This window comes from Pelophylax lessonae (genome assembly GCF_965119305.1).
Source record: "Pelophylax lessonae genome assembly, chromosome: 3".
NCBI classification, from domain to species: Eukaryota; Metazoa; Chordata; class Amphibia; order Anura; family Ranidae; genus Pelophylax; species Pelophylax lessonae.
The window spans coordinates 162,615,769-162,641,261 of NC_138770.1; the positions used below are offsets into that span (position 1 = coordinate 162,615,769).

The following is a 25,493-nucleotide window of genomic DNA, read 5'->3' on the forward strand; positions in this document are numbered from 1 at the left end:
CACAGTTAATATTCTCATTATTGTAGATGCAATTTACATAGTATATTTTGTGATTTATTTACCATGTATTTTTCCATGGGTAGGTATTTGCTGCCACCTTCTGGCCTTTTTTGGTAATGTTCTTGTTCCTCCTGTGAGCATGATACATCATTTCCTTGAATGTAAACACCACCCCTGTTCTTCCTGTACTTCCTGTGTCATAGCTGCTTGCATTTACCTCATGTAACAGGGACTCTTGTATCCACATGCTAAGTTAAGGAAAGCATCATCTTTTGACCGCATAATACTGAAATCCATTCATTCTGCTGTATTCCTGTTGTGTGATGTTCAGAATAAACCAGCTTTTGGATGAAACCAGTATTGGTGAGTTCAAGCTATCTGAGGAGGATTGTCCGCAGTGACCGTATCTGCTTATACAGGCCAGGCACAGAGGTCTCACAAGGGTTAGATCACTATCACAACAATCCGAGTCAGAATAGTCAAAAGATGCATAGAATTCCTGCAGCTGCTGTGTATATGTGAGAGCATAATTTACAATCTAGCTCAGTCCCATTCCCCATCTTATGAAGCACATGGTGGCTGAAGCTCACTGCACTGCATATGATCTGTTCTTACTGCATTCTAACTGCACTTCATGTGAACATTGAAGCTGTTTCTCTACACTGAACTGTGTTACCTGTCTAAGCTGGCGTCTGAGCTGCTGTGTGGTTTCTTAACCACTTCCCGCCCGCCCTATTACAAATTGACGGCGGGAATGTGGTTGTGTTATCCTGACCGGACGTCATATGACGGCGGCAGGATAACACAGCTCTGGGCGCCCCCCGGGGGCGCGCAGAGCGGCGATCGATGATGCGAGGTGTCAGCCTGACACCCTGCATCTCCGATCTCGGTAAAGAGCCTCTGACAGAGGCTCTTTACCATGTGATCAGCCGCGTCCAATCACGGCTGGTCACATAGTAAATAGGAACAGCCGTTGATTGGCTTTCCTTAGTTCGTGCCTGACAGGCACGAGCAAAGGAGCGCCGATCGGCGGCTCCCCTGACAGGGGGGGGGTCAGCACTGGTAATCAGATCATTGATTACCAGTGCAGACCCTCGGGGGGGGTGCCACTAGATCCACCAGGGATGCCCACTATGACCCCAGGGATGCCCACTATGACCCCAGGGATGCCCACTATGGCCACCAGGGATGGCAATCAGGGCTCAGGGAGCCCCCCATTGCCCTCCCCATCAGTGATGCCCACCAGTGTCCTCCCTATCAGTGCTGCCCACAAATGCCCATCATTGCTATCCTTTAGTGTCGCCCACCAGTGCCCATTATTGCCCACCAGTGCCGCCTATCAGTGCCCATCAGTGCCCATCAGTGCCGACCGTCAGTGCCACCCATCAGAGCCCACCAGTGCCGCCTATCAGTGCCCATTAGTGCCCGTCAGTGCCACCTATCAGTGCCCATCAGTGCCACCTATCAGTGTCCATCAATGCCGCCTATCAGTGCCCAGCAGTGCCGCCTATCAGTGCCCACCAATGCTGCATATCTGTGCTACCTATCAGTGCCGCATATCAGTGCCGCCTGTCAGTGCCACCCCATCAGTGCCACCCCATCAGTGCCACCCCATCAGTGCCTCCTCATCAGTGCCTGTCAGTACAGTCTCATCAGTGCTCATCAAAGCAGGAAAAAACGTATTTATTTACAAAATTGTATAACATAAACAAAAAAACTTTTTTTTTTTTTTCAAACTTTTCGGTCTTTTTTTATTTGTTTAGCAAAAAGTAAAAATCGCACAGGTGATCAAATACCACCAAAAGAAAGCTCTATTTGTGGGGGGGAAATGACATAAATTTGGTGTAGGTACAGTGTTGCATGACCGCGCAATTGTCATTCAAATTGCAACAGCGCTAAAAGGGGAAAATTGGCCTGGGCAGGAAGGGAGGGAAGTGCCCTGTATTAAAGTGGTTAAAGAGACAGTACCATTTTTTGCAAAACAATATAAAATGTCTAGCCAAGGCTCTGAACACTCTTTTATGGCAGAAACAATACAGATACATCATGCCTCTGAACCAGAAGGTGCACAGGGAACAGATCCAGCAGATATTACAGAACAAAGTGTAAAAGCCAAACGTATAATAAAACCGACACAGAAACTCAGAGAAAACTATGAAGCAACTAGAGATGAGTTCTCCAGTAATCTGTCAGACCTCTGGGACAGAACCTCACACTGCATGTGAGTTTTGGCAAATTTTACTGATCAACCAGCTGAATTAAGAGACTCTGTAAATCGCCTATGTGCCGCATATGAACGCTATAAGCGGTTGTCTGTAAAATACTCAGCCTTCTTGCAGGACTCTAATATAGAGGATTCTTCAGCAGAACTGACCAGGACCAATGCACTAAACCAACAAAGGAATCTTGAAGTGCAAAATGCTAAACTTAAGGCAGAACTCCGCATAGCTCATCTGCTGGAGACCAGATCTCACAGATCCACCTCAACCAAGCGCACTGCACCTTCTTCTAGATGCTCTCGCTCCAGAAATTCAACAAGTGATAAGCTTATTGAGGCCCGCGCTGATGCTGAAGCAAAAAAGGCGCAAAGCTCTTTTATAAGAAAGCAAGCAGATGAAGAAGCACAAATAAAGATTCTGCAAATGGAAGGTGAGAAAGCAGCTTCCCTGGCAAGGCTAAAAGTCCTCGAACAAGCAATGGGCCAAAGCACTAATCTGGACTGTCTTATCCCAGCAGAACTGGAAGATCCAGTTGAACGCACCAGTGAATATATACTAAAGCATAACATTTGCAAAGATACAGAGTCATCTCCTGTACTTCCTACAAACAACACTGTTCTGACTCTCAACACGGAGACCTTTCAACACAATATGCCTGAGCCTCTTCAAGTCTACAATACAGGTACATCTATGCAGCCAACCACATCTTCTCCTGCAAACAACAATGTGACTTTCGGTGACAAGCTGCATCTGAAGCTACCGCCAGCACAAGCCTTAGAGACTAAACCAAAGTTAAACGCTCATGCAACATCATTCTACCCTGGTGAACCTCACCCTACATCACCAGAGAACTTTCACAACCAAGGGGTTCCACAAGTTACTTTGGTACCAAAGAGTGAGAAATCAGATTTGAATGACTTTGCCAGATATATGGTGCGCCGTGAGCTCATTAACACAAGCCTCTCAAGGTTTGACGATAATGCAGAGAGCTACAGGGCCTGGAGAGCAACATTCAAGGCTGCTATTGCTGATCTCAACCTTACTGCTAGGGAAGAACTTGATTTGATCATAAAATGGTTGGGACCAGAATCTTCCGATCGCGTTAGGAGACTGAGAACAGTACATGTTGACCACCCAGATGCAGGTCTTTCTGCTGCATGGGCAAGACTTGAGCAAACTTATGGTAGCTCTGAAGCCATAGAAAGTGCTCTATTCAAGAGACTGGGAAACTTTCCAAAAATATCAAACAAAGACCATTGCAAGCTGCAAGATCTAAGTGACCTCCTCATGGAGTTAGAGTTGTCAAAGAGAGATCCACGTCTACCTGGACTAAGCTTCCTGGACACTGCTCATGGTGTCAACCCAGTGGTGTCTAAACTGCCATACAGCCTACAAGAGAAATGGGCACAACAAGGATCAAAGTATAAAAGAGACTATAATGTATCTTTTCCTCCATTCTCATACTTTTGCAGGTTCATTAGTGATCAAGCTTGGATGAGAAATGACCCCAGCTTCAGCTTCAGTGAACCCAACATGCCTGCTTCATCCTCATCATTATCAAGGTATGATAACACAGCACCTAAACGTAGAGACTTTAATAAAGCAATATCTGTCAAGAGGACAGACATCTCACCCTCCGTCACCTCACCTAGTGATGAGTGCGTGGTTGACAAAGATAAAGACCCTAATCGCCAGTGTCCTATTCACAAGAAGCCTTACCCTCTTAAGAAATGTCGTGGACTTAGGGCAAAGGCTCTACAAGAGCGCAGGGAGATTTTCCAGAAACTTGGAATATGCTTCAAGTGCTGTGCTTCTTATAGCCATCTTGCTAAAGACTGTGAAGCCCTCATCAAGTGCACAGAATGCAGCAGCGACAAACATGTTACAGCTATGCTTCCTACTCCACTTCCAGACAAGTTACAGCAGCCGCCTACCTCCTCACCTGCCTCAAGTCATGGCGGGGAGCAACAAAGTCATGCTCCAGCCAAGGATAATGTTCTCTCTTCATGCACAGAAGTCTGTGGAGAAGGCTTGGATCACAAATGCTGCGCCAAGGTATGCCTAGTCAAGATATACCCAAAGGACCATCCTGAGAAAGCTACTAAGATGTATGCCATAATAGATGAACAGAGCAATAGATCCCTGGTTAAGCCTAAATTCTTTGAGATCTTTGGCATAGAGGGTCATCCCACACCGTATACTCTTAGAACCTGTTCTGGTCGTGTAGAGGCCTTTGGCAGAAGAGTGGATCGGTTCATGGTTTCTCACATCAAAGGGGGACAGGGTATACCCCTACCAACATTAGTTGAGTGTGACCAGATACCAGATGAAAGGCAAGAGATTCCCACTCCACAGATGAAAGGCAAGAGACTCACCATCCTCACTTAAGGCACCTTGTTGATGAGATTCCTGCAATGGACATGAATGCTGAAATTTTGGTTCTCCTAGGAAGAGACATCCTCAGAGTACATAAAGTGCGCGACCAGTGTGATGGACCTGACGACGCCCCTTATGGACAAAGACTTGACCTAGGCTGGGTAATAGTGGGCGATGTATGCTTAGACAGGAAGCGTATGTCATCTGAGATCCGCTCCTTCAAAACTTACATATTGGGGAATGGACGTGCCTCCCACTTCAAACGATGCCCTCGTCATTATGAAGCCAAAGGCAATTTCAAGAAAGCGGATTCCGTATTCTTGGATGGCATCCAACGCAGAGCTGAACCTCTGGATAAACTGGAGGCCAGTCACAGACAGTTCCAGGACCGGGTTTCTCGTCAAGTGTTAAAGAGTCTTGCTGATGAAGATGTTGAGGAGTCTGTATCCTCTGAACCTCAGCGCAGCTCTCTGGTGGATTTAAAAGCCAGAGGAAACAACAAAGCAAGAGCTCCAGTGAGCAGAGTGGGAGATAACCTAAAACGCTCTAGCCAGAGTTTTAGCGCTCCGATGGCTCCCCCGCAACAAATCCCCAGCCGGACTGGTTTTGCTGTGTTTGATGAAAATACAGGCATTGATGTCCCTGAAAGTCAATCAACACTTGCTGCTCAACCCTGGGCAGCATTGCCTCAATCACGGGCCAAAGAAAATGAACTCAAAGCAGGGCCCTGGAACTCTGGCAGGCCACTGCGCAGCACCCATCAGACTTCCAGCCATGATTCAACTCCAAGTCTTCCCAGCTTCACACCCTATGTGGATGAATTGGCCGAGCCACAGACAGTCACACCATGCAAGATTAACCCCTCAGTTACTAGTGTCTTGAGTGCTCGGAAGTCTAGCAAGGAGGAGGATCCTCTACAGAGGCTGCAGAGCTGCACACAAGGGAAAGAGGAGATGGTTATGTACTGTAAAAACAAAGTCTATGCTGGAGTGGAAGAGTTTTCAATCGAGGAAATCCGTGGCAAAAGTTCGCAAGAAGAGAGAAGATCTCCTAGCCAGTGCTCTACGTAGACAGGAGATGGAGAGGCAGATTGAAGAGTTGGAGAAGAGGCTAAAAGGCTCATGCACTGAAAACCAAGAACAAGTGGGCATGGAGGCAGCACCAGCTGAAGGGTCCAATAGAATTCCGGAGATAGTGGAAAGTGAGCCTCAATCTGAGCAGACCGCAGCATCCAGCGATTGCACACCTTCAAAAAAAGATGATGTGGATCCTGTGTGATGCACCCTTCCTGCTCTTCTGTCACCAAGCATTAATATCTTGGATCAAAACCAACCCAAATGTACTGACTTGTAATCAACGCTGTCCTCTAATGAACCATTTATGATGAAACATGTGAAGCACAGCCTAGCATTGCCTCGCAAAGTTTGAATAACGTGCCACCACCAGCCCGTCGTCCACTTGCTGCCATTTCAAAAGCACCTGTTGTTCATGACGATGTCCCACTCACAGACACTCTTGATTATATTGAATCCCTGAATGAAGAGGCTATAGTGTCTGGGTCAGACCGGAACAAGACTTTGTTTGCAGATCCAGAGGACACCTGTGACTTTGTAAGAGCTGCTCAGCTGGCGTCCACACCTTTTCACAAGGGCAAGGATGAGTCAGAAGAAAGCAACTCATCTGATCTGGGAAGGCTTCTATTTAGAGAGAAAACTCCAGTGTATCAGGAGTCTTTCCGACAAGTTTGTCCCAAAAAGTTAAGCCCAATTTTAGAAGCCAGTAGAGAGGATACTCCTTCCTCTGTGTCTTCTGTCTCTACTGGATCCACTAGCCTGCTGACCTCGAAGACTCTGCTTGTCCAAGAAACGTTCGACCCTACAGGCCAGATGTCAGGGGTATTTGAACGTGCACTGGACTGCTCTGTGGATTTAGAGGAGCTGCACAAAAACTTGCTGTTGCCCACTTCTGAACTATTGACATTACAGCATATCCACCAAGAGGCCAGACAGATGCCCTTTTTGGAGGACCAGGAAGAGTTACACCTTGGTGGTGAAACATATCAACTAAGAGGTAAAGTTAGTATAGGAGAGAGCAGAAACCTTTTTAAAGCAACATTATCTGATGAGGAGATGGAAAGTGTAAAGGGGGTAGTTATTAAGATGGACTTCCAGCCAGTTCCGTGGGATTTCTATATAACACAGCAACTGACCGAACGGCTCAGGGAGGTCTTTAACAGTGGTCTCTTAGAACAAAGTGACTGCTTCCTCTTCCAGGAAGGCTGTTTCATTGTTTATAAGGATACCACTCACTTTACTATTCAGGACATACTTGAAGACCGAGAGACTTTGACTGAGGAGGTCGTTATCCTGTTTGCATACAATTTGCTGAGTCTTGTAGAAAAACTCCATTCAGTAGAAATCATTCATGGAGACCTGAGGACAGAAACTCTTCTGCTGGACAACAAGATTTTTGACCTGACTTCTTGCACGGAGATGAATGGTTGCATCAAACCAACAGACTTCTCCCACAGCATGGACATGCGGCTCTGCCCTACACTAACCTCAAAAGCTTTCCCCACAGCACAAACTGAATATGGGCAGCAGGTTCTAGCTGGCCGAACTTCACCTTACCAGGTGGATCTTCTTGGCATTGCAAATGTGGTACATTTAATGATCTTCTACAAGTGCTTGGAGGTTCATCATGAAGATTCAGTATGGAAAATCAACAAAGCATTTCCCAGTTTGTGGCGTGAGGAACTTTGGAACTCCGTATTCAATATTTTGGAAAAGAAGGACAGTGAATCTCCATCATATGTTTTAAAAGAACTCAAAGATATGAAGGAAGAGTCTTGGACGTTAATGTTATAACTTGTTGCATTTTTTGCATGTTTTTCTTTATGTCTTTCAGGTTCTCAAGACATCAAGCAAATTGCACTGTTGTTTATTTGCACTTGTATAACTACCGTTATGGTATAAAATAGTGACATTTACAATGTCAGACGTGGAGTGTGCTGTTACACAGTTAATAATCTCATTATTGTAGATGCAATTTACATAGTATATTCTGTGATTTATTTACCATGTATTTTTCCATGGGTAGGTATTTGCTGCCACCTTCTGGCCATTTTTGGTAATGTTCTTGTTCCTCCTGTGAGCATGATACATCATTTCCTTGTATGTAAACTCCACCCCTGTTCTTCCTGTACTTCCTGTGTCATGGCTGATTGCATTTACCTCATGTAACAGGGACTCTTGTATCCACATGCTAAGTTAAGGAAAGCATCATCTTTTGACTGCATAATACTGAAATCCATTCATTCTGCTGTATTCCTGTTGTGTGATGTTCAGAATAAACCAGCTTTTGGATGAAACTAGTATTGGTGAGTTCAAGCTATCTGAGGAGGATTGTCCGCAGTGACCGTATCTGCTTATACAGGCCAGGCACAGAGGTCTCACAAGGGTTAGATCACTATCACAACAATCCGAGTTAGAATAGCACATGTGGGATATACAGTTGCTATGGGAAACCAAGGTCGAGAACAGGCTACTATGCAACCAGTCTGTAAGCTTAATAACTGGTATAGGTGGCAGGTCCTCCTTAGGCTGGATTCACACTGGCATTGAAAGCAGTGCAAATGATACTATGCATAGCACACAGTGCTGTTCACATTATTGATACATGAAGCTTTAGCGTTGCGTCGATTTGCTTCAAAATTGAAGTCTCATGTCAAGCTTGGAGGAGTTTGAAGCCTTTTATCTACTTTATTCAAGTCTATGGTAACGCTCTGCTGGCAGGTGTTTGCAGCGCAGTTGTGGTGTGGTTGCAGCATGTTAAAATTAGTAAAAGACAGCAATGCGTACAGAACTGTGGCCTACTTTTGTCACCTTGGATTACTTACTGCAGTGTGACTAATAGACGTTCTTTTGGACACACTGGAAGCCTCAATATGGCTCTATTGCGTATCAACAAGGGTCTAAGAATCTTCAGCAGTACATCAAAGGATGTTATTTTCATCTGGGCATAGTCATAATACTTCTAAGGGTAGGTGCGTAAATCTTAATACAGGGCATGAAAGTGCCCTTCAGAATATCTCTGAGAGACAACTGGATGTACCCAATAGCACCTGGATGCCCTTCTCCTCTTCCTCCGCTCAGCTAATTGCATCATATGCAGGAAGCCAAACATGAGATAACACATAGTAAAGGAATTCATGCTGCTGCCTTCCCTGCTAATGGATCATGCACAGGAAACATTCACCATGACAAGCCACACCTCAGATTGTTTATTTCCTGTAATGTCACTTCCCTTTAAAAAAAAAAAAAAAAAATAGTCACCTTAATGTGCATTAAACACGTCAAAACCATGCATAGGGCGTTTGGGGATTATTTTTAACTCATCATTAACGGTTGTAAACCGCCAGTCTAACGCCCATACTAAAGCGCATTAACGCCAGTCTAACGCCCATACTAAAGCGCATTAACACCAGTCTAACGCCCATACTAAAGCGCATTAATGCCAGTCTAACGCCCATACTAAAGCGCATTAACGCCAGTCTAACGCCCATACTAAAGCGCATTAATGCCAGTTTAACGCCTATACTAAAGTGCATTAACGCGAGTCTAAAGCCCATACTAAAGCACATTACTGCTATAGGAGCATTTGTTAAGAGTTACAAATTTAGTCAAGTGTGAATAAGCCCTTACGGAGATCCATGACCCTGGTTACATGGTACAAGAGTGAAGGAGCTAACAAGTGCACACATGAGATCTGCGCTATGTGCACCGGGGGGAACCCATTCTGTTACTGGGAGTGAGGTAACAGAGGTACACCGGACTGGTGGAAAGGGCATGGGTTCAGTGATGCCCCTCCTAATACAACACATATCAGTCAACAGTGTGTAGTGACTTGATGAGTGCTTTCCCAAAGTAAGATACCCCCACGTGCAGAAAAGCTGCCCACCCCACATGTGCTTTTTAAATGCACTTTGAACGCAGACCAACACATTCCCATTGACTTCAATGGATAGTGTAGATGTAAGTTCAGAGGCTGCGTTTCACCTGCTTTATGTTGCAATGTGCTTCTTCAGGTGTAGAATATCTTTTCAGGTCCATTTGAAATGCAGGCACAAAGTCCAACGCTGCTTTTTGCATTTTTTACCACATGCGTTTAATCAGCAACGTTCGGATGGAAAAGGTTGCATTTGACAAGAACGCCTATCTATATGAGCCCTTGATATGCTCAATTTATCAACAGAAAGCTACAGCAATATTAACCAAAAAGCAAACATTTATTATATTGCAGCTTACCAATTCTTAGATGTGATGGTTGCATTAGTTTTCTTTCCTTTATTTTCATCTGGTGATCTGGTCAGTAAGGCTGTTGTTTTTCAACAGAACAAACTGTTCTGCATATGTAGTTACATGGTTAAGACAAACCCTTTACCCCTGACAGGGGTGCTTACAATGGTCAGCTATTATTTATTCATGTAAAACCTTTATCTCAAAAGGAAAAAAAACGTTTGCTGTAACTGCTTATAAAGTGTTAGCTAGTATTCAGTTTAATTTTAATATTTTATTTGTAGTGCTTCTAACATTCCCCTCCCAATGCTGCTGTTCAAAGATGCCCCTGTGCTCCTTCATCAAGAGTGGAGGCACTCTAATACAGGAGGTGTGTAATTGGCAAGATCACCAGGTGAAAACAGATGGAAAAAAGCCCTATAAAATGATAACTAATGCAGCCACTAAATGTAGTGATTGGTAAGCTGCAATATATTATATTTTGAATTGAATGCAGCTTTAAAGGATAAGTCCAACCTAACACTAAAATCTCTACATCTATAGACATCCACAATCTAAGACTAACCTATCAAATTTAGCCTTGTAAGGAAGAAATCAGTATACAGTGCATTGCGAAAGTATTCGGCCCCCTTGAACTTTTCGACCTTTTGCCACATTTCAGGCTTCAAACATAAAGATATAAACCTGTAATTTTTTTTGAAGAATCAACAACAAGTGGGACACAATCATGAAGTGGAACGAAATTTATTGGATATTTCAAACTTTTTTTAACAAATAAAAAACTGAAAAATTGGGCGTGCAAAATTATTCAGCCCCCTTAAGTTAATACATTGTAGCGCCACCTTTTGCTGCGATTACAGCTGTAAGTCACTTGGGGTATGTCTCTATCAGTTTTGCACATCAAGAGACTGAAATTTTTGCCCTCCTTGCAAAACAGCTCGAGCTCAGTGGGGTTGGATGGAGAGCGTTTGTGAACAGCAGTTTTCAGTTCTTTCCTCAGATTCTCGATTGGATTCAGGTCTGGACTTTGACTTGGCCATTCTAACACCTGGATATGTTTATTTGTGAACCATTCCATTGTAGATTTTGCTTTATGTTTTGGATCATTGTGTTGTTGGAAGACAAATCTCCGTCCCAGTCTCAGGTCTTTTGCAGACTCCATCAGGTTTTCTTCCAGAATGGTCCTGTATTTGGCTCCATCCATCTTCCCATCAATTTTAACCATCTTCCCTGTCCCTGCTGAAGAAAAGCAGGCCCAAACCATGATGCTGCCACCACCATGTTTGACAGTGGGGATGGTGTGTTCAGGGTGATGAGCTGTGTTGCTTTTACACCAAACATAACGTTTTGCATTGTTGCCAAAAAGTTTGATTTTGGTTTCATCTGACCAGAGCACCTTCTTCCACATGTTTGGTGTGTCTCCCAGGTGGATGTGGCAAACTTTAAACGACACTTTTTATGGATATCTTTAAGAAATGGCTTTCTTCTTGCCACTCTTCCATAAAGGCCAGATTTGTGCAGTATATGACTGATTGTTGTCCTATGGACAGAGTCTCCCACCTCAGCTGTAGATCTCTGCAGTTCATCCAGAGTGATCATGGGCCTCTTGGCTGCATCTCTGATCAGTCTTCTCCTTGTATGAGCTGAAAGTTTAGAGGGACGTCAAGGTCTTCGTAGATTTGCAGTGGTCTGATACTCCTTCCATTTCAATATTATCGCTTGCACAGTGCTCCTTGGGATGTTTAAGCTTGGGAAATCTTTTTGTATCCAAATCCGGCTTTAAACTTCTCCACAACTGTATATCGGACCTGCCTGGTGTGTTCCTTGTTCTTCATGATGCTCTCTGCGCTTTAAACAGACCTCTGAGACTATCACAGTGCAGGTGCATTTATATGGAGACTTGATTACACATAGGTGGATTCCATTTATCATCATTAGTCAATTAGGTCAACATTGGATCATTCAGAGATCCTCACTGAACTTCTGGAGACAGTTTGCTGCACTGAAAGTAAAGGGGCTGAATAATTTTGCACGCCCAATTTTTCAGTTTTTTATTTGTTAACAAAGTTTGAAATATCCAAAAAATTTCGTTCTACTTCATGATTGTGTTCCACTTGTTATTGATTCTTCACAAAAAATTACAGTTTTATATCTTTATGTTTGAAGCCTGAAATGTGGCAAAAGGTCGCAAGGCACTGTACATACCTATTTTGAAGCCAATGTGATCCGGTCCCATGCTGAGCTGTCAGCGGGGGGCTTCGCTGTGGAGGCGGGTGCAGAGGAGGTAGCTGATAACCGAAGCCCTATAGTAACTCTATAGGTGATGTCACTTCCCATTCATTTTACAGCGGTTGTTGGCTGCCTCCTCTGCAGAGCTTCCGCCGCTGGAGACCGGACCGAATCGGCTTCAAAAAAGGTATGTATACTGATTTCTTCTTTACAGGGCTAGATAGGTTAGTCTTAGATCGTGGATGTCTGTAGATGTAGAGATTTTATTGTTAGGGTGGACTTCCCCTTTAGTAAAGCAGCTATTTTATTTAGACATTCAAAACTCCTGAGTCTCAGGGCCGGATTAAGAGCATCATGGGCTTGGTGCTGAGGATTTTGAAGGGCCTTAAGGGCCGTGCCTTGGCATGCACCCAGAGGAGGAAGGGTGCAGCCATGCATGCCTAATTCAACATGGGATGCTGTCTCTGAAGCCCATAAACACATCCATGCATCGGCAACTGTCCCTCCTTGTCCGGCCTTCGCGCTGTGTGGGGAGGTTCTGAGGGAGCTGCCTGGGGAAGCGAGCATAGAAGCCAGACTTCTGTGTTTACAAGTGACAGAAGAGCGTTAACAGTGAATATGGCCAACCCGGGGCCTATATTAAGGTAGGGGCCTGGAGCTGCAGCTCCAATAGCCCCTATGTTAATCTGGCCCTGCTGAGCCTGCTGCTAGATTTGGTATCTAATGCACTCCTGACATTTAGCACCCTATTAGGATCCTCCCACGGTTAGCGAAATTTGACCACAGCCTATTTGATGCGGTTTGGAGGGTGTGTGTGTGTTGGGCAGGGGGGGGGGGGCTGTTGTGGGGTCGTGGTTGAGTTCCTGCACCTATTTTCTGATAAAAAAAAAGCCAAAAAAAAAAGCCCAAAATCCATCTATGCTTTATAGTGTGGGTGGAGGAATCTGATAACTTTTTGTTTGTTTATCCCTAAAAAAATATAAGGCCCCTTTTACACATGGAGTCCATTCAGATCCGCCTGTCAGTTTTTTTGGAGGATCTGAACGGACACCCCATGCATCCCTATGGGGCATTGGAGGTTAGCGGAGACATGTCCGCTGACATCCGATCTGATCCGTCAAAACCGGACGGATGGAAACCCTATTTTCCATCCGTCTGGCGGATCGGATGAGAACGGACAGACGGTCCGTTCCCATCCGATTCCCTCATAGAGATGAATGGGGACCTGACAGCTCTGTCTTCGCACACAGCTTAGATACACAGCTGTCATCCGCCTGCTCAGTGGGGGATCGGCGGATCGATCCCCCGCTGAGAAAAATTGGCAGACTCCGTGTGTGAAAGAGCCCTAACAGTGTACAATCAACCTTACATTTGTAAACATTTAGCAGACATTTGTAGCCAAATTAACTGTTTTTTAAATATTTATATTATGTAAGACTGAATTCTAAAACAAACTGCAGGATAACTTATTATAAGAACAAACATCTGTGCTGCTTTTTATATTTTTCATGCCGGCAGATCAGAAGTATCATAATGAAACATTTGAAATATTTTACTGAAAAATAAATTGCAAAGTTCTTCTTCCACACTGGAATGTACAATCTTGTTTTGTGGATCTTAGTCAACAAGTCATCATCTGGGTAACATCAAAGATCTTTTCTGCCCAGTGTTATTAGCACAAAATCACTATTCTCCCGCCTACCTTGGTTACCACTAAAAATGTATAAGCAAACTTTCATTAATCTAGGACACTCACTCAATAATAAACTTATTTGCATCTAACTGTGCTTGTTGGAATTTGTTTATCAACTGCAGAACATTTGCATTTGTACTAGTGCCTTAGGGCTACAGATGCTTAGGTAGAATCATAAGTTAACTGTATGAATTTAATAAACATGCTGAAAAGGGCCCTTGTATGCACACCGTTTTTTTTTTTTTTTTTCATTTTTTTCTTCTATTGCCTGCAATGGCTGGCAGTCGCAATATTTAGTTTAAATGTCTTTTTTTTTTTTTCTTTACAAATGTCAGTTTCGCTGCAGCAGGTTCTATACATGTATTAATGCAAATGTTTTTTTTCAAAAAGATTGTTTTTAAAGAAGCAATGACTTCAATGATGCCCAAAGTAAAATATAAAAATGAAAAATTCCTTTAAATATAGTGCCGGGGGGGGGGGGGTGTCTGCCTGTAAAGTAGCACATCTGTACCATGCAGCAAAACTGACACATATAAAGAAAAAATAATAACATTTAAATTGCCTGCTACACAATGCCATTGCTGGCAATAGAAAAATGTTTAAAAAAAAATGGTGCGGGGGACCCCCCTCCAATCCAGGCCAGGCTCTTTAGGTCTGGAATAGATTTTAAGGGAAACCTCACACCAAAATAGAAAAAAAAATGGTGTAGGGTGCCCCCCAAAATCCATGCTAGACTCCTATCCAAGCATGAAGCCTGGCAGGCCAGGAAAGGGGGTGATAAGAGAGAGCACCCCCCCCCTCCAGAACCATACCAAGCCACATGCCCTCAATATGGGGGGTGCTTTGGGGTTCCCCCCTATCCCAAAGCACCTTGTCACTGTGTTGATGGGGACAAGGGCCTTTTCTTGACAATCCTGGGCAGTAGGTCTGTGGGCGGGGGGCTTATCAGAATCTTAAATGCTGGGTTGGTGACTCCACATGGGTCGGTGCCACCAGGTGATGCCACCAGGGGGCCCTGCCCCTTACTTTTTTAAGAACTGTCAAATGGGAGAACAGGCATTCAGCGATTGGCCTTCATTGCAGGCGGAGCTTTTTTTTTTCGAGCATCATGATTGACAATGGATCTACATGGGGGGACATTGTTTTTTAAGTTTTATTAAATGAATTGTCCAAATTTTTATTTTTGACACTTTGTTTTGGTAAATGAGTATAGGTACAAGGTACCCCATACTAATTTAAATATAGGGTGCCGGGATCTGGGGGCTCCCTTGTTAAAGGGGGCTTTCAGGGTCCGATAAGCCCCCTGCCTGCAGACTCCCCACAACTACAGCCCAGGGTTGTAGGTAAGAGGCCCTTGTCCCAAAAACATGGGGACAAGGTGCTTTGGGGTCCTCCCTCCTTTCCTGGCCTGTCAGGCTGCATGCTCGGTTAAGGGTCTGGTATGGATTTTGTGGGGGGACCCCACTGTGTTTTTTTTTCCTAATTTTGGCATGGTGTTCTCCTTAAAATCCATACCAGATGCAAAGGGCCTGGTATGGATTGGAAGGGGACCCACATGTTTTTTTTTATAGATTTCTCTATTGTTGGCAATGTTTTTTGCTTTCATGCCTCTGTCAGCGAAAAGCTCATTTACAGCTGATGACTCATCCATTGTAAAGGATGCCGCAGCCAGCTCAACCTCCCCCCCCCCCCGCTCCCTAACAACCAGCTATTCACTGCACCCTGATTGGGCAAAGCTTTGCCCAATCAGGGCTTAGAATGCATTGTGCAGTGCGCAGTGTATTGAGGGGCGCTCAGTGGGCAAACATCCTGCTGAGTGCCATGACCAAAAAAGTTCTGCCAACCGGCTCCTGGTTAACGCTTTTGGCCAATGGCTGAGAGCACTGACTGGAGTGTTCTGGTGGGGGGCAATACCCCCTTTCAGAACACAGTAGAACAGCATGGGAGATCGCTGTACTAACATCGAATAGTTAGTACAGCAGCTCCGCCTGAGCTGTCAGTTTTTTCGTTCAGCCCTGCTGGGTTGAATTGAAAAAAACAACTATTGTGTACAGGGCTTTAGAGATGAGTTTTCAGGGATTACCTAGAGACAAAGTAGGAGATAGCCAGACAAATTAGGGTAAGGAGTCCCAAAAGACAGCAGAGGTTCTGGAGGAGTACTGGAGCATGGCGGTCTTGAGGAGAGACAAAGAGGAGGGTTTGGGTGATATTTTGAGGGGAGGCTGGTGATATAGAGTTGTGGATGACTTTGTATGTTGTTTTTAGTATTTTGAATTGTATTTGTTGGGTGAACATAGATGGATCCAGGGTTTTTTTTCTCAGAAAATAGGTGCAGGAACTCAACCACGACCCCCCCATCTGCACTGAGCCCCGGGCACCTGCATCTCCCTTGTCCCCATCCTGCATTCAGTAGGAGCTGTTCAGGAGATCATATTTGTGGGAGCTGCTGGGAGACAAGCTGTCACTTATAAATACAGAAGCTGGAGTTCTGTATTTACAAGTGATAGGGGTGAGTAGGCAGCAGAGGGCCTGAGCCAGAGGTGATAGAATTGAGTTCCACCAAGTTCCAGCTGAAAAAAAGCCCTGGATGGATTATTCCACTTGCTCTGGCAGGGCCGGTCCGAGGCGGGTGCACGAGGTGCATCGCACCCAGGCGCCGCGAGCTGAGGCGGAGGAGGGGCGCCGAAGCTCCAGTGACAGTGCCGGTGTTCTAAAATTTAATACACAGCTGACAGAGAGGAGGCAGCAGGACTGGTTGCTTAGCTGGGAGGAGGCGGGATGGAGAGAAGACATTCTCGGGTCTGAGAGGAGGCGGGACGGATTGCTTAGCTGGGAGGAGACGGGACGGACGGAGGTAGAGAAAAAATGTAATCAGCAAGCTCTGCATTATTACAATTATGCTCGACCTCCGTCCCGCCTCCTCCCAGCTAAGCAGTTCGTCCCGCGTCCGCCTCCTCTCAGACCCGAGGATGTCTTCTCTCCATCCTGCCTCCTCCCAGCTAAGCAGTTCGTCCCGCCTCCGCCCGCCTCCTCTCAGACCCGAGGATGTCTTCTCTGCATCCCGCCTCCTCCCAGCTAAGAACTTCGTCCCACCTCCGCCCCGCCTCCTCCCCGTCCTGTCTCCTCTCAGCTAAGTAATCAGCAGTCCCGCCTCCTGTCCTCTCTGTCAGCAGTGATGTAATGGCGCCGGCGGGGCGCCATTTTTAAATCTAAAGTAAACTGCAGTGGCCCAGCAGTGGCGTGTGCCTCTCATCACGGCCAGGTAAGACCCCTCCACAGCTTCTAAACACCTCCCCCTGTACCATGCCCGCAGCCTCAGATATCTCCCCCCTGTAGCATGCCCGCAGCCTCAGACATCTCCCCCTGTAGCATGCCCGCAGCCTCAGATGTCTCCCCCTGTAGCATGCCCGCAGCCTCAGATGTCTCCCCCTGTAGCATGCCCGCAGCCTCAGATGTCTCCCCCTGTAGCATGCCCGCAGCCTCAGACGTCTCCCCCTGTACCATGCCCGCAGCCTCAGATATCTCCCCCTGTAGCATGCCCGCAGCCTCAGACGTCTCCCCCTGTAGCATGCCCGCAGCCTCAGATGTCTCCCCCTGTAGGCTTTTGACACTGTCCCACATAGAAGACTTATCAATAAACTGCAGTCATTGAGCATGGACTCCCATATTGTTGAGTGGATTAGGCAGTGGCTGAGTGACAGACAACAGAGGGTTGTAGTCAATGGAGAACATTCAGAACAAGGTCATGTTACCAGTGGGGTACCTCAGGGATCTGTACTGGGACCAATTTTGTTTAATATCTTCATAAGTGATATTGCAAAAGGCCTCGATGGTAAGGTTTGTCTTTTTGCTGATGACACAAAGATATGTAACAGGGTTGATGTTCCTGGAGGGAAACGCCAAATGGAAAAGGATTTAGGAAAACTAGAAGAATGGTCAGAACTCTGGCAACTGAAATTTAATGTGGATAAGTGCAAGATAATGCACCTGGGGCGTAAAAACCCAAGGGCAGAATATAGAATATTTGACACAGTCCTGACCTCAGTATCTGAGGAAAGGGATTTAGGAGTAATTATTTCAGAAGACTTAAAGGTGGGAAGACAATGTAATAGAGCAGCACGAAATGCCAGCAGAATGCTTGGATGTATAGGGAGAGGTATAAGCAGTAGAAAGAGAGAAGTGCTTATGCCGCTGTACAGAACACTGGTGAGACCTCACTTGGAGTATTGTGCGCAGTACTGGAGGCCATATCTCCAGAAGGATATAGATACTCTAGAGAGAGTTCAGAGAAGAGCTACTAAACTAGTACATGGATTGCAGGAAAAAACTTACCAGGAAAGGATAAAGGACCTTAACATGTATAGCTTGGAAGAAAGAAGAGACAGAGGGGATATGATAGAAACATTTAAATGCATAAAGGGAATCAACTCGGTAAAGGAGGAGAGCATATTTAAAAGAAGAAAAACTACCACAAGAGGACACAGTTTTAAATTAGAGGGGCAAAGGTTTAAAAGTAATATGAGGAAGTATTACTTTACTGAGAGAGTAGTGGATGCATGGAATAACCTTCCTGCAGAAGTGGTAGCTGCAAATACAGTGAAGGAGTTTAAGCATGCATGGGATAGGCATAAGGCTATCCTTCATACAAGATAGGGCCAGGGACTATTCATAGGATTCAGATATATTGGGCAGACTAGATGGGCCAAATGGTTCTTTTCTGCCGACACATTCTATGTTTCTATGTTTCTATGTTTCTGTAGCATGCCCGCAGCCTCAGATGTCTCCCCCTGTAGCATGCCCGCAGCCTCAGATATCTCCCCCCTGTAGCATGCCTGCAGCCTCAGATGTCTCCCCCTGTAGCATGCCTGCAGCCTCAGACGTCTCCCCCTGTAGCATGCCCGCAGCCTCAGATGTCTCCCCCTGTAGCATGCCCGCAGCCTCAGACGTCTCCCCCTGTAGCATGCCCGCAGCCTCAGACGTCTCCCCCTGTACCATGCCAGCAGTCTGACATCTCCCCCTGTACCATGCCCGCAGTCTCAGACATCTCCCCCCTGTTCCATGTCCACAGCCTCAGACATCTCCCCCCTGTACCATGCCCGCAGCCTCAGACATCTCCCCCTGTACCATGCCCGCAGCCTCAGACATCTCCCCCTGTACCATGGCCGCAGCCTCAGACATCTCCCCCCTGTACCATGCCCGCAGCCTCAGACATCTCCCCCCTGTACCATGCCCGCAGCCTCAGACATCTCCCCCTGTTCCATTTCCGCAGCCTCAGACATCTCTCCCCCCCCTGTACCATGTCCACAGCCTCAGACATCTCCCCCCCCTGTACCATGTCCGCAGCCTCAGACATCTCCCCCCCTGTACCATGTCTGCAGCCTCAGACATCTCCCCCCTGTACCATTCCCGCAGCCTCAGACATCTCCCCCACTGTACCATGTCCGCAGCCTCAGACATCTCCCCCCTGTACCATGTCCGCAGCCTCAGACATCTCCCCCACTGTACCATGTCCACAGCCTCAGACATCTCCCCCACTGTACCATGTCTGCAGCCTCAGACATCTCCCCCCTGTACCATGCCCGCAGCCTCAGACATCTCCCCCCTATACCATGTCCGCAGCCTCAGACATCTCCCCCCCCCCTGTACCATGTCCGCAGCCTCAGACATCTCCCCCCCTGTACCATGTCCGCAGCCTCAGACATCTCCCCCCCCTGTACCATGTCTGCAGCCTCAGACATCCCCCCCCTGTACCATGTCTGCAGTCTCAGACATCTCCCCCCTGTACCATGTCTGCAGCCTCAGACATCTCCCCCCTGTACCATGTCTGCAGCCTCAGACATCTCCCCCACTGTACCATGTCCGCAGCCTCAGACATCTCCCCCCTGTACCATGCCCGCAGCCTCAGACATCTCCCCCCTGTACCATGCCCGCAGCCTCAGACATCTCCCCCACTGTACCATGTCCGCAGCCTCAGACATCTCCCCCACTGTACCATGTCCGCAGCCTCAGACATCTCCCCCACTGTACCATGCCCGCAGCCTCAGACATCTCCCCCACTGTACCATGCCCGCAGCCTCAGACATCTCCCCCACTGTACCATGTCTGCAGCCTCAGACATCTCCCCACTGTACCATGTCCGCAGCCTCAGACATCTCCCCCACTGTACCATGTCCGCAGCCTCAGACATCTCCCCCACTGTACCATGTCCGCAGCCTCAGACATCTCCCCCCCCCTGTACCATGTCCGCAGCCTCAGACATCTCCCCCCCCTGTACCATGTCTGCAGCCTCAGACATCTCCCCCCTGTACCATTCCTGCAGCCTCAGACATCTCCCCCACTGTACCATGTCCGCAGCCTCAGACATCTCCCCCACTGTACCATGTCCGGAGCCTCAGACATCTCCCCCACTGTACCATGTCCGCAGCCTCAGACATCCCCCCCCCCTGTACCATGTCCGCAGCCTCAGACATCCCCCCCGTACCATGTCCGCAGCCTCTAACCATCTCCCCCCTGTACCATGTCCACAGCCTCTAACCATCTCCCTCTATACCATGTCCACAGCCTCTAACCATCTCACCCCTGTACCATGTCCATTTGGTGGGCACTGATAAGGCTGCATTTGGTGGGCACTGGTAGGCTGCATTTGGTGGGCACTGGTAGGCTGCATTTGGTGGGCACTGATGAGGCTGCATCAATGCATTGATCTCTTGTATCAAGTCTGCAGTCTCTTACCATCTCCTGTTTGGGGGCTCTGTCTAACAGACTCTCTAACAGATGCCCTCTCTGTGTCCATTAGATAGACCCCCCTCCAGTTCCCAGTACTCTGCTTCTCTTACTGTAATTTGTTTATTGTTAAGAGATCGTGGGAGTGCCCCGCGGTAAGGAAGACGTCTTAGGGGAGCATCTCTGTGTTTGAGCCATTGCCATAGAAACATTTGTAAAGGGGAGGAGTTAGTAAGATTACTACGCCCACGTGGGGGCGCCAGAAAAATTTCTGCACCCAGGCACCTGTGACCCTAGGATCGGCCCTGTGCTCTGGTCTACTGTATTCTGACCACCAACTGTGGGTATCAGAATAGCAGATATAACAGAATAACAGATGCTATTTGGCCAGCTAAATTTCACCTGTCCATTCAGAGGATGTTGGACAGAAAGGAGCCAACAGGCCCAACTACTAAGCACATTTTGGCCAGTTCATCTTAAACCAGCTGGAATTTGAAACAATGTATGACTAGCTTAAAATGTATAGAAACTCTAACATTGCATTTATCTTATTTGCTCCCTTTGGTTGTAAAATATACAAATTAAAGTGTTTCATTACATCTGTTTGATAAGTGTAAAACTAGTATATCTTTACCAAGCCAGAAATTTTGGGAGCTGATACCTTTCTGTTATTTCTGTCCCTGGACTGTTATCAGTTAGCATTGTTCCCTGCTATCTCCATGGACTACAACTCCCCACCCCCATTATGAAGAACAAAGCAGCCCCAATCCTTTTCTTTTCAGGTCCCCTGCCAGCACTGCTGGCTCCTCTCCCTTGACCAGTGCCCTCAGTAGCAAGCTGCTTGCTATGGGGGCACTGGTTCATACTCACTCCTGAGCCCAGTTCTATGCGTTCAAAGGACTGCCCTGCCCCCCCCTTTCCTCATTGGCTCACTGGCTGTGATTGACAGCAGTGGGAGCCAATGGCACCTGCTACTGTCTCAGCCAATGAGGAGAGGGAGTCCCGGGACAGCAGAGTCTCTCATGCACATCACTAGATTGAGAGGGGGCTTAGGTAAGTATTAAGGGGACTGTGAAGGAAGCAGCACACAGAAGGTTTTTTTATCTTCATGCATAGAATGCATGAAGGTAAAAAAAAAATCTTCTACAACCACTTTAAGCCTAGCAGTGTGGGTGATTCGTAAAACTGAGAAGGATTAAATGAGAATGTTGCTGCTTTTTGTATATCTTCTGCTTCAGATCAGCTATGCCACATCAAAAAGGTCCCCCTTAGACTCTCATATTTTATTTTGTAACAATCGTCTTTGATTGGTCCAGTGGGTTAGGCTGATAGTTGGAATCGGTTTCTAGAGGTTTATATAAAATGTAAGAAATGCAAACTGGCCAGTTGGGGCTGTAATTTTTTTATTTCTTTTTTTTAAATAGGCCTATTTGTTTTTCATTTAAACAATTTCTAATATATTAAAAAGCTTATAGTACATGGCTCCTGGTTTCAATTTCCACCAGTTCCCCACCTGGAATTTCTATGTTCTACTGTCTTCATTTTAGGTAGATGCTATATCTAATAGGGGTCTCATTTGAGTTATCTTTACTGGAGTATTCAACTCCACCTTTCTTTTCATGATACACATTCTGTGTAATTTTCTGCCTGCCCCCTAGTGGTACGGATCTATACATTAAACATTACTGTAAAAATATGGCATAGTAGACATTACATTTTTCAAATAAATAAAAAGAAAATAGACTCAACTATTTGGTATTTTCACTTCTATACACTATTATTGCAATCACAAATGGTCCTGAAGTGAAATAAATATCTCTTGACACGTATGAAATGCTGAATGTTGTTATGCCTACGTTCAGATTACAATCACATCCACTAACATTAAAATTGTTGGTATTTTCTATACATTGCATGTCTTGCTTTCAAAGTCAAAGACATGCTTTCAGGGTATACAAGTTTGCAGGTAACATTTATATAAGAAAATAGCTTTAGTCACTCAGCGGGAAATTGTTCATCTGTAAAATTAAGTGCAGTATATAAATACTGTACAGTAAAATCTGGCTCTTTCTGCTTAGGGAAGATTTTCCCCAAAATCTGTTCTACTGTGGCTCATTCCATGCTTATAGCTCGCCTTCTAGGTAATTGGCCCAAGTGCCCATTATATAATTGTATCTGTCATGTATTTCACCTTTACTGTAAACAGCTGTCGTAAACCTTTTAGTTCAAGCACTTTAAATTTTCACATTACCGTGTAAGTGAGAAAAGGGATAAGTTGTGTGAATAGCAGACAAGAAATTTCCATATCAAGAACAATTAATGATTTTGACCTGAAATCATCAAAGTTTTCTGTCGCCTTTTTAACAGAACCTATCATCACTTTTAGTAGCATCCGTGTCTATCTGAGCTGTTATAATAGAGATCTTTGTACAAGAGTATACAGGAGCTGATAATATGTAGTCAGGTATAAAGGGAAACTGTAGTAATTGTAGACTTTAGCACAGATTCAGTATTTTCTGATAGCATTAGCAGTTCACTAACTGTTTTTATTTGTTGCCTTGAATTGCTTTTTTTTTTTTAAAAAGGTTTGCTTGTCTCTTAACTTTCCGTGCAAAAATGCAAATGGGTACATTAAAAAAAGAAAATCAAACTTTAGCAAAAAAGTAAAACATATACTTACTTAACCACTTGCCTAATGGGCACTTTTACACCCTTCCTAACCAGGCCAGTTTTCAGCGCTCTCACACTTTGAATGACAATTGTGCGGCCATGCAACACTGTACCCATATGAGATTTTTATGTTTTTTTCACACAAATTAAGCTTTCCTTTGGTGGTATTTAATCACTACTGGGTTTTTTATTTTTTTGCTAAATAGATGAAAAAAGACCGAACATTTTGAAAGAAAAAAAAAAGTTTTTCATAGTTATAACATTTTGCAAACAGGTAATTGTTCTGCGTCACTGATGTGCGCTGATGAGGCTGCACTGATGGGCACTGATGAGGTGGAACTGATGAGGCGGCACTGAAGGGCACTGTCAGGCTGCACTAATGGGCACTAATGAGGTAGCACTGGTAGGCACTGATCAGGAGGCACTAATGAGGCTGCACTGATAGGCGGCATTGATAGGCACTGATAGGTGCCACTGATAGGCACTGATAGGTGTTACTGATGGGCACCAATAGGCATCACTGAAGGGCACTGATAGGTGGCACCGATAGGCTTCACTGATGGTCACAGATAGGCGTCATTGATGGGCACTGATGGGTGACACTGATGGACACTGATAGGTGGCACTGATGGGCACTGGTAGGCGGCACTGATAGGTGACACTGAAGAGGCGGAGGCAATGATGGGCACTGATTGGCAGCTCTGATGGGCACTGATTGGCAGCACTGGTGGGCATTGTTGGGACTGCACTGGTAGGACACTGATTATCCCTTTCACACAAGCCGGTTATGTCCCATTCACACAAGCCGGTTATCAGCTCTCCTCTCGCTGTCAGTGTGAGGAAAGGAATGCCGATAACCGGCTTGTGTTTACATAATGATCAGCTGGGGTTTGACACAACTGATCATGTGGTAAAGAGACACTGATTGGCTCTTTACCCTGATCTGTGATCAGCTGTGTCCGGACAACACAGTAATCACAGAGTGTGCCACCCGCCTGCAACGGGCACCCGGTGGGTGCGATCACAGGAGGATGTCATATGATGCTTTCCTAGAACTGGCAGGCCGCACTGTAGCCGTTATATCTTGGGAGAAGACACTTGTGGATTTTACTAGGGGGGCACAGGGTTATGGTTGGGTAACATGTGACATCATCCCAGTCTTTGCACTATGCGTGGGATGTAACATAAGCATATTATTCACTTTTTTTCTCTAAAGTTAGATTTTTTTTTAAACTTTGAGTGTCAGAGAATGACTACCAGACTAACAGAAATGTGCATAGGAACAGAATTCTTGGCAGAATGGTAACTAGGCATACGCGTGCGCACCGGAATGCGCACGAGCATGCACTAAATTCATGTTGGCTCCAGACAGACTATTTAGGGGAGCTCCTTCTCAGCTGACTGGTCTTTCAGCTGTTCCCTGTGTCCTGCTATTACCCTGCTTGTTTCCCTTGTTGCTGACCCAGCTTGCTTCTGACCTGAACTTGGATCCTGTTTCTGCTCTGTCGCCAGTTCCTGACCCCGGCTCCGTTCTTGACCATGTCTTTGTCTTATAACTCAGTACCTCGCTGCCCATCTCCTGCTGACCTCAGCTATTCTTGTGACCACACTGCTGTTCCCAACACTGCTCTCACATTTGGTTCAATTACCTATAGGGTTGTCATCTGTATCAGCTCTGCTGATCACATTAAGCTTCTGTCCCAAGCCTTCTGGGAGCTCTGACAAGCCTCGCATCTGGAGCCTGTGTGAAGTGCTCAGCTGGATCTCATGCATAGCTACTGTTCCTGACCTGATGTTCTGCCAGCCTGCCAGGGTCTGCATCTCCTGCTGCAAGCACTCTTATTAACACCTGCTGGCACTCATGTTCCTCCTGTCCCTCAGTACCCTCTGTTCTACCTTCAGCGGGACCTGGGCTGGAGTTACAAGAGAGGCCAACCTCGTCATTTTACTCTCCGATCAGGTATGCGACAATAGGTTTTTACATTGGGGGAGCTAAAGGATAAATAAGGACTGCATTAAACCCCAGCTCTGGACTTTCTTTACAAAAAGAACTCTAAAAAGAAAAAGCAGGCTGCAATACTTACCTACATTCCAGAGCTGCCCCACTGTACCTAACTTTAACCCCAAGACATTCTTAACCTTTCAGGTTAACTACTTCTGGACCAGAAGTTTTTCCCCCTTAATGACCAGGCCATTTTTTGCAATACGGAACTGCATTAATTTAACTGACAATTGTGCGGTCATGTGATGCTGTACCCAAATACAATTTATTTCCTTTTTTTCCCA

The 25,493-nt window shown here is 45.9% G+C and overlaps 1 pseudogene across 1 annotated transcript; it reads left to right on the forward strand.

Moving 5' to 3' along the window:
• The first annotated feature begins 4,639 nt into the window (after positions 1 to 4,639).
• On the forward strand, positions 4,640 to 7,462 carry LOC309550422 (mitotic checkpoint serine/threonine-protein kinase BUB1 beta-like; annotated as a pseudogene). The gene has a single exon. The product of its transcript is annotated as a mitotic checkpoint serine/threonine-protein kinase BUB1 beta-like (transcript).
• The last annotated feature ends 18,031 nt before the right edge of the window (positions 7,463 to 25,493 follow it).